General features: G+C 34.2%; 1 protein-coding gene across 14 annotated transcripts in view; it reads left to right on the top strand.

The window, feature by feature from the left end:
• Positions 1-16,305, top strand: part of Pde9 (phosphodiesterase 9) — a 136,177-nt gene that overhangs the window by 44,919 nt on the left and 74,953 nt on the right. For 9 of the 14 annotated variants that reach the window (XM_074117386.1, XM_074117385.1, XM_074117380.1 and 6 more), the window contains one exon: positions 14,898-14,988. The exons of the other annotated variants lie outside the window; for them this stretch is intronic. The gene's annotated coding sequence lies outside the window, so the exon portion shown is untranslated. The remainder of the gene's footprint in view (positions 1-14,897; positions 14,989-16,305) is intronic. 14 annotated transcript variants of the gene reach the window in all.

The following is a 16,305-nucleotide window of genomic DNA, read 5'->3' as shown; positions in this document are numbered from 1 at the left end:
TTGAGAGCTGTGATGAGTGCTAATGCTTGCATCTGCAATTAGATTGTAAGGGGTACTATATTTCAGCGACTGCTTTGGAGATTCAGAGCTACAGGTATCTGCACATATAGGATGGTTTGAGCACTGTTTTTAGGGAGAACTTTTAGAGCAGGGATGGCCAACCCAAATGATCTTGTGGGCCACTTAGGAAATTCATCATAAGCCTACAAGCCGCTTATAAAATTATGTGTATATCTATTAGATTAAACTGACTAAAACACTTTTAGCAGTGAAAAGCCAAATCGTAATTAAATATTATTGTTATTATTCGTAAGTATAAACTTATATAATATAATGTCAATTATGAGATGATAGAATAATATTTAATTAATTTAATTAATGAGACATTTGTTTCTCAACACTTCCACTTATCTTCTAGGAATAATAAAAAAAAATACTTCTAGGGATCTGCAACTATGCACAATTGTAGAGGTGATCGATCACTATAATTGTACATGTTTTAAGAAAGATCACACCAATAGGATGGGAGATACGTCAATAACATCAACGTCTTATGGGAAAAGTTAGACAAAGTTCTTTTTCAAGAAACATGAGCTTCCAAAGAGTTGGCTGCCCTACTTTAAAGGGAAGAGTAGAAAGTAGTGAAGAGGCAAATAAAGACAGGTCATGATTCTGAGTCAATAACAGTGGCTGCTCCTCTTCCAGTGCTGGAATGAAGAAGATATGGCAGGAAATCTCTCCCTCTATGCTCTGCATTTAGGTCACAGCCCGTCCGACTGGTCTAGATTACATTTTACTGAACTCGAAGAAGAATATGGGTGAAAACTTACGGTATCTCAAAACATGTTTTTTTCGAACAAAGGAAAATCGAAACTCTACCTAATTATAATACTTCCCTTTACGAAATGTCAATTATGATTCACAAGTGTTGTATGGCTCAACGGACAGCAAATAAAACGCAAAATTTTCCGTGTAAATAAACACTTCGCTGGCTGCTTACTAGCAAAGAAGCATTGTCAAGTGCAGTTGATTGCAGCAACTGTTCGCTGGGTCTCCCCACCGTTGCAGAAAACTTTACCGGGTGGGATGTTTTCTATTCAGTTAACGATGTTGCCCAAATTGACCTTGGTCGTTAAAGCGACACAGTGTTGTTACATTCATGTGTTAGTGTGCGTTTGTGCTAAGAAAACAAAAAAGAAATTTAATTACGTTGGTATGTTGGCCTTACTTTTCTAATTTTAGTCATTCACATTCGCGCCTCCTGATTTGGAGAAAGTGCTTCTTTATTCCAACACTTTATCTAAAGCTTGGTTGCTCTTTTCTTTGTCTTTTTTTTATTTAAAAAACATTTAACATAAAGATTTCTGTGCCTGTAGAACCAGAAGTCTGGGAGAGTAAAAAGAGGTCGATTCCTTCAAAAAATCAAAAAGTAGTAAAAATTAGAGTACAGCTATAACTTCTGGGCTAACGATAATTCTTTTCCTGTTTATGTTCGGTTTTAACCAGCAATTGTTCTAGCGATGCTGGCATAGAGTAGCAACATGAAAGATCGGGCTATTTATTCCACAAGCTCAACTTTTACTGTTCGTGTTATGGTAGACAGAGATTCTACTATGAAAAGCAACACATTAAGAAGAAAATAAACTCGTAGAAGAGTTAGTTGAACATGAATGATGTAACAAAAGAAGTTGTTGGTTGATTGAAGAAGCGATGAGGAGGAAAGCGCTTGTCAGAGGTGGAGGACGCTAGACTCATTCAGCTCCGAGGATAAAATGCAACAGTGAATGCTCAGCCATTTAGGTGGATAGACTATGCAGCAATAGACGTTACAATTAAACAACGCAAGAGAGACACAACAGAGCCTCAGATTGAACATCAAAACTCAGTCAGCGAGCTAGCATTAACAAGCTTGCATTCAGTTACCTGACAGGGAAAACCCAATAAGTAAGAATACAATAACTTTTTTGTTAAGATTAATATCGCTACTATGGTTACACATAATCAACAACAATATAATCTTCTGTATATACAAAATAATTGATCATGTAATATATTAATCTGTAAATCAAAATTATATTTCCTATCATTTGAATTAACGTAACCACAATATATAAATACCTACACGGATCATTCTGCGATACACTTCTCAGGTAGCGAACTTCTGTGTTTTATCAGAGTCTATGTTGAGAGCAATACTTCCGTGACGAAAGTTAAGCAGATTAAGAGAGAAGTGTACATTATTCGAGAATACTTGATCATTTAAAAAGTACCTCAAGAATAACTAGTTTATACTTTATTCTTGTATTTAAATATATTTATGTAACTGAATGTTTAGTATTAGGAGAATTTTATTTGATCTTGCAAATAGATAAATTATATGGAGCCACCTTATTATTAATTCCGTGGTAACATGATCGCCTGGGGAACAGAGTTCGATTTGTGAGGAAGCTGTAGTGTGTGAGATCTAGTTTGGAGTGGAAAGGAGGGACTCCAGTAATAATAATCTCCATGGAATCATAGCCAATGGTGGTTGTACATTCTGCTTAGTTGTTACCTTAAGACTTAAAAATAATTGTTTAATTACTTTAAATTTTGCAAGGATCCTCAAAGACTTTTCGTATCGCGCTTTCTTTTACCTTTTATTAACATCAATAAATAAATTAGTTTGAGAGTTTCTTGCGAGAAATATTAAAAAGATTATTTAGGTATATGCAAACACTTGCACGCACATCCTCTGTTTATTTATTGATGTTATTAGAATGAGAATCAGCTTTAGCTCAGAATTGTGTCCCGCGTTCAGTCTACAAATAGTACTAATGAATAAAACATCGTTTAAAATCGTAAAAAAAGAAGTACAACTCTACGAAAACAAAACCTAAAACAAAGAATTAGTATTTTATATGAGCACTGAACGGACAATGGGAGTAACTTTGTGGTAGGGTGTTTAGAACAGCAGTTCTCTCAGAATGGGCGATTGTCAAACAGCTAGCCCACTCTCTCTCTTATTGCTTCCAATGCAGAAGTAACTTTAACTTTGTAAGCTTTAATTAATTTACATCTTTTTTGCTAATAATCTGATCGTATGTCCGTCGTGAAGCATCATCCTGGGATACAGCAAACGATGCTTTGTTCCGTTATCATTTGTTACAACTTTGCAAGAGGATCAGTCGGCAATTTGGCATTTTCTCTTTGCATCAAAGAAGTAATACGGTACGCGTTTTTAAATTTTATTATTATTTGTATTGCAATTGTCTTTTGGAGTCTTTGCATATCAGTTTCGTTATCTAAGATCCAGGTCGTCCTAAACAGTAAACACCATTCTCTACTTCCTAAGCGATTATAACGCGTGAAACGCAAGCTCCAAATCTATAAGTGCAATTATTTTCCCATAAATTAGTACCAACAGTGGTTTTTATCGGAATGTCATCGCGATCCTTGGCAGAAGATGTGACTGGTACCCTTTCAGGTACCTTAGTCTCAGGGGAACATCGCAGTTCTCCTGATTATTTGGCCAAGAGTGAGCCGGTCCATCAGGGTCGTGGCCATGATCCATGTCGTATTTTAGTTGGTAAAATTTCTGAGGGAAAAAACTGCAGCTACTTTATTTAAACTTCAATGAGGTTAATTCCACTTTTTTTGGCGGCACGGCGGTTAGTAAAAAAAACAACATTGAAATTGTAATCCTTGTTTTCCAGATGATAAAACCGAACATCTGTCTTTCGCCTTCGTCAAACATCTGTATTTTTACTTGTGGGAAACTAAAATTTAGAAGAAAATTTGTCTTTTTAATAACTACTGGAGTGGAAAATGAAGTATTAATTCATACTTTCTTTTTAAGGAGTTAATTTTTTGTGAAGTGATTTGATTTTTGCATTGCTTAATTGAATTCAAATATGTAATTAAATAAGTTTAATGTTCAATCGTAAGCTCTTTGCCGAATTAAAAGATTTTGCTTTCTGGAGGAGGTTTTTGCAGATTGACTCTGCCGGAAATGTTCATTTCTTTTTTAAATAGAATTTTTAATACTAAAAAAATCTCAAACTTGTATTTCCTTTCAACCTTTTACCGACTCGCAAGATTTCGATTGATACCTGTTCGTCTTCCTGTGGAGGAAACTAAATGTTTTTACTCTCTGATTAATTTATTCTCAGTATCTAGCAGATTTTCTTTAAAATTTATTTAACCAATTAATAGTATGCTTTACTTCCGATTTACGTGATATTAAAACTACTCCAAGTTCGCACTCTGCACTATTCTCGGTAGAATTGTACTCCCTTTTTGGTGATGCATAGCTTTCCTTCACAATTGGCCATTGTTCCATCAGATTTCCTGAATCTCATGAGGGACACTCTTTTTTTTGATACCACTAGTGTTTTGTATTTTGGGCTCCAGACACACGCAGGTTCGCCATGATCCCTGCGAGGGCTAGGCCACTCCCCTCTCTATTTTGGATTTTATCGTACTATTTTTTAACATTTAAAAACAACTTGTTGAATTTATATTCATTAATTATACAAACACAATGCCTGATGAATGGTTAAAGTAAACGTTGATTTGAATGTTATTTACTTCACTGCTGCGTGGGGCGTAGTTTACGATTGCCCCCTATATTCTCTGCCTTCGTAATCGGTTTATTATTTAAAATAATTCGCCCCGGAAGTTTCATTGAATGACCGTTCTGTTTCAAGGTTCTATGCCTTCACTTGTTGGGTTTTTCTTAAAATTAACATTTTTTAAATAGGCAACTTGTAATTTTGCTTTAATTTATGTTTTAGTCCAGTTTTATTATATTTTATCATGTTCACTTCTTCAACTTATTCTTTGTTTGTTTTTCATCTTTTGTTCAGGTGCTCCATAACTGTGGCCCATACACTGAGTAATGGGTAAATTCTTTGTTCTGTTCTTGACCTAACATAGAAACCTAGCTATTCATTCCATCCCAATCGTGCAAGTGCCAGACTGCTATTTCTCCATTCGTAACTCGATCCTATCTGAGCCATCCGCGCTAATCAATAAATTTGCCCAATAAATATTCCCACACATCCTAAGAGCCTAATCGATCCCATTCCGCCATATACACAGCCAACATTCAAACTTAAACTTAAACATGTGCCCGTACATATGGAATAGAATTATGAAATACAATAAATTTTACATACACAAATTAGTAATAATTAGATTTATTATTAATGTAGAATACAAATTAAACACAGTAAAGCTATAAATTTACAACAATAGGCATGGCACAACAAAACTTTGCTAAATAATAACAGTATTAGTGTCAAAAATTACTTAGAATTGGAAGCCAATTAAATTTAAAGTAATTTATTAACTCTTGTCTGCATATAATTGCAATTTCGAAAATTTAAGGAGAGGTTCATTCCATGTCAAATCAACACAAAAAAAGACCATTTTTGACCTCACCATCTCGGATTTTCTTGAAATTTGGCACATGTGTACTATTGGTATAGACTTGGAAAAATATGAAATTTTACTGTGATATATCAACTGGTTTATGAGTTACAGGGCTGTAAAGTTGCCAAAAATGGGCTGAAAAACAGGGAACCCCGTGTTTTTGAATTACTGTAGAAGCTTTCCTAATTGAGCTACAGACTTGGGATTGGTGTCATTTTATAGCATATATGATGCCCTTTCCTGTGATATGCGATACCATATGGGTTAGGATAAATAAAGTTTGTTAAATTTAAATTTAAAATTTAAATTTTAAATTTTTTAAAAAGTACATATTTTAAAATTTTAAAATTAATTCCATGAATAGCTAGTAGTGCTATGAATCACTGGCCAAAATATTAATTTGGGACGACAATGGCTTCATTGTTAACAAAATTTAAGACTAAAGCTCCTTTTCATGGAAAATATATTTTAATAAAATTAAAGTAATAAATAAATTGAAAATAGTAATAATGAATCAATGAATCATAATTAAAAATTATTAAGATTATTTTGAATTAATTCATTTTTAGAATTAATAATTATGATTACAGTAATTATTCATATTAATTATAATATATTATTTTAATGAAATTATGCAGTTAATCAAATTATACAAAAATAATTCAATTCAATACTATTGTTCAAGAACAGTCTTTTTTGGCTGAGATAACAGCCTCTTTAAGTTGGTTTAAGTCGGCAAAGGGCCTTGTGATGGCGTAGGGGGTTCGGTAAAGAGACTGGCAGCTCGTGCTGCAGAAAATCAAATCCAAACTCACAACTTTTTGAGTGAACAGTAGAAAACATCACCAACAGAGACTTTGCATATTCAACCCAGGAAGACTATGTTGAATCGGAGTGTTTTTTAAAAAATCGGTTTGCTCAAGCATTGGCTATTAAAGGAACACAGCAACACAGCTGCTTTCATTCCCTGAAGAAAATCCAAAATATTGGTTAAAAACTTTTCTATGAACTCAGAAGCTTGCGAAATGGAAGTTTCAAAATTCCCTGATAAACTAAAATTAGCCGACATATCAGGTTATATCAGTGTAGTCTATAAAGAAACTGGTGGCTTGGATATGTTTTAGAGAAAAATGAAGAACTTGATGAAGTAAAAGTAACTTTTCTTCATCCAGCTGGACCCTCTAAATCATCTCTTATCCAAGAAATGCTGATATTCTTTGGGTCTCAGTAGTGGATGTTTTGATAAAAATTGATCCTGTGACTCTGACTAGAAGAACTTACATATGTCCTTCTAGAAAGTGATGCATGTCAAACAAATGACGCCTTTTTAAGCTTAAAATAATAAAGAGATCCTATTACTTAACAGTATGTTTTACTTAGGACTATTAGTGGAATTATTATTAGCATTATTGTATTAACATGAATTCAGAGTTGAATTAATCGGATTGGAGCTTTAGTCTTAAATTTTTTTAACAATGAAGCCATTGTCGTCCCAAATTAATATTTTGGCCAGTGATTCATAGCACTACTAGCTATTCATGGAATTAATTTTAAAATTTTAAAATATGTACTTTTTAAAAAATTTAAAATTTAAATTTTAAATTTAAATTTAACAAACTTTATTTATCCTAATCCATATGGTGTCGCATATCACAGGAAAGGGCATTATATATGCTATAAAATGACACCAATCCCAAGTCTGTAGCTCAATTAGGAAAGCTTTTACAGTAATTAAAAAAAGCGGGGTTCCGTTTTTCAGCCCATTTTTGGCAACTTTACAGCCCTGTAACTCATAAACCAGTTGACATATCACAGTAAAATTTCATATTTTTCCAAGTCTATACCAATAGTACACATGTGCCAAATTTCAAGAAAATCCGAGATGGTGAGGTTCAGACCCCGTGTTGATTTGACATGGAATGACCCGAGATTCTTAGTTTATCTTCTTGTTTCAAATATTGTTTTAGATCATTGGACTTATTAAGATTTCGTCATCTACCTATTGCAAATCCAAATGATATTTTCAGTTTTTAATGCTTGACATGCATAACAATAAATTTCATTTATTTTATTCGTATAATTTATTTCTAATAAATGAACCAAATTCTTATCGCTAATAAATACATAAATATTTAGTGATGTATTTGTTCGTGCTTTCACATAGCGCCAGTCAGAAAAATAGATAAAATAAAGATTGTCTGTCTCAGAAATTACAAAACTCTTCTTTAGAAATAGTGTAATTGTAATAAAGTTTCTGACATTTAGACTAGCGCAATAGTAGCTGGTATAGTTTGGTTGATCTGTCTTTAAAGTAATAATGCCTCTCAGATTTAGCTAATTTTCTGCGCCTGTAAAGGCAATAAAAATTAATTTGTAATTAAAATTAAAGTAGGAATAGTCGACTAATTAATTTAAACATTTAGTCGATGTGGTTTCCGATTTTCTCAAAAGTGTCTTTTATTCAGATTTAAATGAAAATATGTTTTAATTTATTAATTTATGTGCAACTCCAATTGTGACTCTCTTATTTATTTGTTGCTGTGTGGTTCACTTTGCTCTAAAAATTTATTTTTCAGAGTTTTTGTAGGCGATCCTCAACAAAGCTTGAGGCTTTGAGGAACAAAGGCCACCGTTCACCCTCCCTTATAAAATAAATATAGATGTCTGTGCGACTGTCCTGAGTGCAGCCAGGTTCCAGCTAATTAATACTAAATATTTACGTTAATTCAAAGTATTTTAGAACTTTTTCATTTATTGTAATATTTATTTAGTGGAAATAGAAAAGACGAAAAGAAACTTAGTGCCCTCGAATGAGGATCGGATGGTCTCACTCTCAGCAATCAGCATTCAAGCGTGGCTCTCGAACAGAAATGATGAATCAGTCATCATGAACAATAATTTTCTAATTTAGATACATCTCGAATATTATGAATAGAATTGCGTGGGTGGAAACGTTCAAAGTGTAATTGTAGGACTATATCGTCGTTAATTTTCGCAAATAGCACAATGTTCAGTAGTTTACTGATTTCTTGACATTGTTCCATGGCTCAATGAAGCGTATAAACACTAAAGGAAATAATTTAAAGCACAATATATTTTGTTCTCTTTTTTTTCCAAATATTTATCAGCGGCTTTATTTTCCAATTGGTTGCATCTGGCGATGAATCATAACGAAATATATCAGGCTGCTTTGAACAGCTTTTTTAGAAAAACTTGGCTGCTTAAATCTTGCTCCGTGATGGTAGAAATAGTTTGTTAGCAAAGGGATTTCTTTCTGGGGTCTGCAGACTTGCTTGGCAAACATGTAGTACACTTGTAACCAACCGGGACTCACCGACAGCAGTTATTACAAATTTTTACTGGACTGAGGATACATCTCGGTAGCCCCAGCAACATGATGGCACTTGGCCAAAGAGTTGCAATTCTTTCTTTGATATCCAATCAAGTTCTTGGACGACCTAAGCGGAAAATACCTTCTTGCATATAATCTTTAAGTTTATTGGTTAACGACGTTAGGTGGTTATCCAGAGATTCTTTTGATTCGCGACCAACTGTGTTCTTTTAGATCTACTCCCTCACCTTTTTTTATTCCAATCTACTTTAGGCTTGGGCGAATCGAAGCCATCTATGGCTTAAGTGCCATCTGGTCTGCTGTAAATATCCGGTACTAGATTAGATCAGACAGGTGTGCTTCTGCTGCCTTGCTCGTACCCAAGCCGGTTTAAGCCATCGATATGAGGATAAATGACGGTTGTGGACTATTCTCTTCCATTACCTTCCTTAGTCGCGGTTTTTGTATGAGGCGCGGAGGAGTTATTTTGGAGCATCGCACCAACACCTTTCATTCTTGATATTGGAAGGGACCGAGCCCCCACGCTCTCCAAAACCCTTCTGCTACCTATTCCGTTCATAATCTCTACTAATTGGCATAATCTCCATCAGAAGGTGTTAGTATTAGGTTCGTCGAGGTATTTATGAGAGAAGTAGTAATAGATTCTCGGAAGTAAGGTTTCTTGTTGTAAGTGACGCTTATTATCACTAAACTTTACTCATTAGAAGGGCTGTTTTCGAAAGGACGGAGATATAAAAAAAGTTTTGTTTACTGTTTAAGCGAAGATGACTATTTGAGTGAGAGCAGCACCTCATAAAAGAATTCAGTTTGACGCCCAATTACAATACTAATCTGTCCATTCAATTTAACTGTCTCGCTTTTAAGCATTCTGCTATATTTAGTGCGTAGGAGTCATTTCAAATTTAACCTTAGTCCCAAAAATTCAGTGTAATGATCCCTATCGCCTTAAATCCTACCTTCTTCCACCTTCAGATTTTTTTTATCAGATGTGTACAGACTTTTATTTCTTTCATAAACTTCGTCTAAAGTTCATTTATGCTGAGTGAATAAAGCTATTTCATATCCACTATTTTGGGCGCCTAGCTGAGCTATCATAGGACCACAACAATAAGTTATATTGTGGCTGTAGAGAATGGTCCCTGTTCTTGTCGTTGGATTTTATTTAGTGCGTTATAGAAATTAATAGTAAAAGGATGTTTGATATCTTCCTACAGCCACCACGCCTAAGTGGCTGTTAGATGCATAACCTACTTGAAAATATAGCCATTATTATTACTTAGTACTATCCATTCTTAGTGAAAATTATTTACTTTTGGTAAGAGCAAGTATTGTAGTCGTGCAGAGTTTCTATGTGGACTTACCTCAGGAAGTAAACGTTTTGAAATCTTTTTATGGAAAAGATGACTTGGTTGGTCTGCTTTCTTAATTTAAGGTGCGTTCCTTAAGAAGAGAAAATCTGTGGGCCGGAGTGTATTCAAACGCGTCGCCTCCTCTTGGAACTCCATTGTGCTAACTACCAATTTTTTGGTGTGGGAGGAAGAGTTAGTTTCCCTCTTTAAAACTTTATTTCACTGAATTCTGCGGTTATATTGGGGAACTCGTAAAACCGGTATTAGTGAAAATTAAAATTATTTCTAAAACAGGATATTTTGTGAAAATCGCTTGATCGGGGTGATAGTGAAGCGTTGTATCCTTAACACGAAGTTTAACCAGGAGAATTCAGTAAGAGATAGAGCTGTGAGTGTTTCACAAAGATTTTCTTGAATTCAGATCAGAGAATAACCAAATCATTGTTACGAAATATCGGTAACATATTTAGTTCAATATTTACGAGATAAGTATTTTTGTTTATTTCAAAAGTGGTCGTGTAAATACAGGTCACGGTTGGTAACCAAATTACCTACCTGTTATTATAATTTTAAATTATTATTCTATATATTCAAGTCTCTGGGCTAGCTTATTAGTGACTTCTAATTTTTGTTTTTATTAATAATTTATGTGATATATTTTAAATGATAAATTTATGATACAGCTTATAACATTCAAGGACTCTCCGATGATTTTTATAATGTTGTGAATGTGAGGATATTAATTTCTTGAATAAAAATTGTCAAATTGATCATACTTGGTATTTAATTTCATCTCAAAAGTAATATGCCAAATGGAATCTTACGCACTCTCCGTACAGCATAAATGGGTCTTGTTTCTGAGGCAGGCATTGATTAAGCCTGTTTTCGGAATATTAAATAAATCATTTTCCATTATCAATGATTACATGTAAGAGTATAAAACACTCTCTTTACTCACTAAAATATATGTTCAGATAATGGTTAGAAATACTTTTCCACAACACTTTTAAAACTTAACTCACAAAATTCCTAGACTAGGACAGAAATCTTGGAAACAAGAGATTTGTAAAGTAAGTAAAATAAACGCCTATTATTTCACTTTAATTATTACTCCACCAATCCAGCCTTCAGGAGATCTGTGCACTGAGTCGTACCGCTTTCTTTGGGAAGGAGTACACAGGCCATTACCCCAATACCAATCTTACCCCACAAAAACAACATGTGCGCTGCTGTAAAAAGCAATTCTAATGTACTGAACAGTCGCACCCTCTTCCATAGGCAGTAACCATAAGTTGGTCGAGAAAACGCTCATTGTGGCCCCAGGAGTATCATCAGAACGCCAGTGCAGAGACCGGAGAGAACTCCAGCCTCCCATTCGAACCAATTTCCAAGTATGAAACTTCATTAGTACCATCCTAATTGTCGCATTTTATCGAGTTTCTATTTCTAAAGTCTTGGATCCCCTCTTGTATAATGGGCTAATTATATCCGGGCTGCCTCTTGTTTAGTAAACTTCTAATTCTTGCCAACGCAAAGCTAATCAACCATTTGTTGATTTTTTTACCTTCAGATGAAAGAATCAATCACATGTTTATAAACTTAATCCACTAGAAGTTGGCTTTTATAAACCATGGAACCTCTCTGATTTGAAAATAAATCATTTTCTCCATCTCTTGAGCAAATCTCTATGCATGCTAAATCATTCCAATCGAATTATTCTTTGAGAGAAACTCTCTCTGCAACAGTCAAAGTTAAAACGAGTAAATTGGAATGTTTTTTCTTTGTATTTGGTTTTGTGAAAATTTACCTACCCTCTCCAAGTTTTATCTGTACCGGTGATGAATGTTCGTGTAAGAACAACATTCCTCAGAAAATTGCGGAATACCTCCATTAAGTTGAGCTGACGTAAATGGACGTAATATCCTAAGAATGCAAAGCAATCATAGCCGAGTATGTGAACATTTTCTTTTTCAATCGATAGTCAGTAGCAGTAATTCACTATATTGCTTTCATGATTTTTTTGTCTTCTCTCCTAATAACTAAAACATTTTTTTCTTGTTTGTCTTAGCAACTTTCGATAATTAAAAAATGTGTTCTGTAAGTTTACTTGCTGCGTCTTCAAAATTACGGGAGTATACGGAAAAAATTAACTTCAATTAATTTCCTGTATCTTCTAGTTTATTTTGATAGAAATTGCAACTATCATTGCTGTAAAATCTTGAACGCCATTTTCGACTTTTAACTTCATCACTTCGGAAAGAATAACGGGCTGAAATAGATGTGCCTGCACTCTCGAAACAATTATATGTTAATTACAGTCATCTCTCGCAGACATAAACTGCGGATTTATAATATAAATTAATTGCCTGTATTAAAGAATGAAAGTCCAACTTGTGTTGGGGCAAAATAATTTATTCACCAACTATGCGACATATATTTATGATATTTATATTTATTAATGATATTAATTATAAAATGGCTTAGCTAGGGATTTCTCCATAATCGGTAAGTTTAGCTGCTGGCCATGCTAACTGTCGAAATGAGAAGTAACAGTGAAACGCTAAAAGGTCTTCGATTTTTTTGCTGAATGTCTTCAGGTACCATTTTCTCTTGTTCTTCACTCGTTCTCTTGAGTCTTGAATCTTATGACTGAAACTTATTATTGGTACACTCTCCTTCGCTCTCCTTACTGAATTAATGTCAGTGTAATCCTTCACTAATAAGGTAATAAGGTCTAATGTACGCGGATTTCTGGCGCTCTTTTTGATCAGTTTTGGTCCTTTAAAATGATTTTGCATGAATAAAGAATACGTTTTCCACGTTACTTTATTAAATATACATATTATTTAATGATGCAAAAAGGGAAAAACACCTATTGCGTGGGTAAAGGTAATTCCAACAATATCATCTAACTAATGTGATGTTACTTTTAGAGTATTTAATTTACTTAATATAAAACGTGGATTCAACTGAAGGGTATATTGTTAGTTTACTAGCGGCATGGCCAACGCCACGACCATTGTCGTGCACCGTGAGTACTCTACTCATGACGGAGGGCATTGGCTCGACATGGTCAACTAGAGGGCAAGGTAACTACCACCCTCTGTGTCAACTTGTTCATCTTCTTCTGTATATCAACATAATAGCTATCATTTTAACTTTATTACATTAAATGGTTTGGTAGTTGGTTATTTTTGATGAATATTGCAACCGTAATTTTATGCATGAAAAATTTATTTTTCCATTGAACCATGCTAATTAATAACCATGCATATTATTTTTGCTAATGAATTCAAATAGTCTTTTCTTTTTTTTGCTCATTGTTAAAAGAAGTATCGTAGAGTTAATATATTGCAATTTGATCTGAAAAACAACTTTCCAGGAGTGTGAAATAGCTTACAGTATGCGATAACCGTATTTTAGAGGTCGTCGTATCTTTAAAAATAATAAATTGAAATTTGATGATTGGTTCTGCATAACCATTCTCCTGATCTTTGGGACCTACCTCTAATAAATAAATCGAAGAAAATACAATTTCGATATTGGTTTTAGCTTAACCAGCGGGAAAGGACCATTAGCTTTCGTTCAATATTGACCAAAGAAGAGAAATTTCGCTGAATCGATTTTCAGTTTCTTGGTGGAATTCTCTCGAAAATAGCAGCAAAAAATAATTCTTCGGAAATTGGTTTGGGTTCTTGAATAGTGCGTGGAAGTAATGTAATAAATACATTTCAGACACCTCATTTCAAAGTGGGGTATTATGTGAGTGCGCTGGTGGATCTTATTAACTCTCTTAAGATCAAGAGTAAGGATAAATGGAAGAAGGAGACTAGAAGATCAGAGGTTGTATTGTCATCAGCATCTTTCTTTTCAAGTCTTACAAGCAGAAACATGTAACTCGGTACCTACTGAATAAGGGCCCAAGAATAACTACTTACTTTCAGCTGCATTAAAAGCGGTGGTGAACGTCTTCTGTTACAGATCAAATCTGTAATAGATTTCAGTCAGAATTTAGAATTTGGCAGGCCTATGCCTCGATTATTAGTCAGAGAAGTGGCATTGAATGTAACAAATAGTCCGACAGATTGAGAAAGTACAGAACGCCTTTTGGCTGAGAACGCTTCCATTGCATCTAGTGAAGGACTGTCTTGGAGCTCGTAAGAAACTTTTGGGAATCAACTGACCTAGAGCAGTACCAATTCATGTTGTTTCTAAAGACCATATGTATTTCGGTAGATTGTCTTCTTTCTAAGTAGAGAGAAAAATGAAGCAGAGTGTTATTTATGGTTATTTTAGATCATTGAGTCTTATAAACTCCTAACCCTTCATTTAGAGTTGTTGATCTTCAAAACTATTAAGGAATTTGTTAATGAACGGGAATAAAGTGATTTGTTTTGTATTGCGGTGAACAAATTGGCTAAATTAATTTTCTTACTCAAACCAATTTGACCTTCCGCCTTACTTAATGTAGTTAAATTTATCGCTTTTACAGTGATAATGAAAATAACCAAGATCCACATGTGTTTTTCGCTTACAAAATTCAGTATTTTCAATTGTCAATTTTCTAAGTATTAGAGGTAAGACGACATTCTTATGCATTAGTTTTCCCATTTTCGCCTAAATCTATAAACATATTCTCCGTTGCCATATAACCATATGTTCTGTTATTATGCATATACCATTATCTGCTTATAAATGATCATTTGCAAATAATTTGCTGTATATAATTTAAATACCGATAGATTACATGGTTAGAAATATTTCTTTAATTTTGTTTACAGTGATTTTGTTGCAATAATACACCAGAAATTAATTAAGAGAGGGAGACTAAAATTCAGAGACAACTTTAATTGCATCCAAATAGTGTACAAGGTATTTTAATAGTTTCTTTTTTTATCAACTTTGAATAAATTTTGACGCAATTAGAAACTCTGGTTTGGCTTAGAGATGGTGACTGTAGCGGTTACAGAATCCAGGATTGGCTTGGTATTATCTAAGTTTCCTTTCAAAGCAAACGTGATCTTATTGTTTCAGTTTCGGATCGTTAACAGATTTGTGCAAAACAAAAAAATTGAGCGAAAACCCCATTCATTCAAAGTTTTCTTCGAACTTCGAGTTCTTTTTTTTTCACATTTTGACTTTTTATCGAACTTTTAATGCTTTACCTGATGAAAGAGTATTCTGAAGCGAAAGATAGAAACGTCCTAAAATCCGTTTTTAGACTTACACAAACTGTTTATAAAGCCGTTTGTTGTATAGCACATGCACCTTAGTTAACATTAATTAACCATTTAGCTTCCCTAACCAAGGGTCCGTCTGTGGACTTTATTAGTTAGATGGCTACTCCGTCTAAATACTTGATGTGGATGTCTTCCCCACTTCTTGACTTGGCGCACAGGCTACGTTAGCCCAATAAGTTTGACTTAAGTACTACTATCGTGTGGACGCTAGGGCCTGTAATTGGTTGCTTTATCTAGATAAAGCCTAGATATAGCATCTGGAATTGAAGGTTAATTCTAGTAGCTTTAAGTGACAGAACGACTGGATTCAGAGCATGCATTTCCGACCGTCGTGGTCACTTATTATGAGTAGGTCAGTTAGGAAACAACTCAACGCTATTCCTAACTCTTCATCTTATAACAATAACAATCTCGATTGAGAACCAGTTCCAGCTTCCTTCTTATAAGGAAATATGATGAAAGGAAGAACTATAACCTCAGTTAGGATATTAGGCAGGGATATAATGGTCAGGGATGTTAGTGATAATGCGGCTGAGACAGGCAAGTTTATTAAATTCATTTTGTGTGGGATTTTCTTCTCTCAATTTCCCCAGCTTTTCTTCTTAATGAAATGAACAAAAGGCTACTCATTTCTGGGAGATGGCCTCTTCTATTGTAGTCCTTTAATATCCTGTCCAGCTGCGGGTTACATGTTCTGTAATCAGACTCCATGGATTTGCTGCTTTAAAAGAGAGCCATTGAGAGATTTGTGCTAAAGAAAGAAGCCATTTTAAAAAAGTATAAAGAGTTGTTAATATCCTGCAAGAACGAGTTAATGTTTAAAATTTGTTATTGAAACTTAAAAATAAGCAAAAAAATGTTTTACTGCTGCGGAAAAAGTGTTTTATTAATGCAAAACGAGCATGGCGCCTAGGCTTAGAAAATAATTGAATACTAGCTCCAACTGCTC

This window comes from Rhodnius prolixus, unplaced genomic scaffold (genome assembly GCF_049639745.1).
Source record: "Rhodnius prolixus isolate KJV_2025 unplaced genomic scaffold, Rpr scaffold_2, whole genome shotgun sequence".
NCBI classification, from domain to species: Eukaryota; Metazoa; Arthropoda; class Insecta; order Hemiptera; family Reduviidae; genus Rhodnius; species Rhodnius prolixus.
Note: the sequence above shows the minus strand (reverse complement) of the source record. Positions and strands in the feature narration are given on the sequence as shown.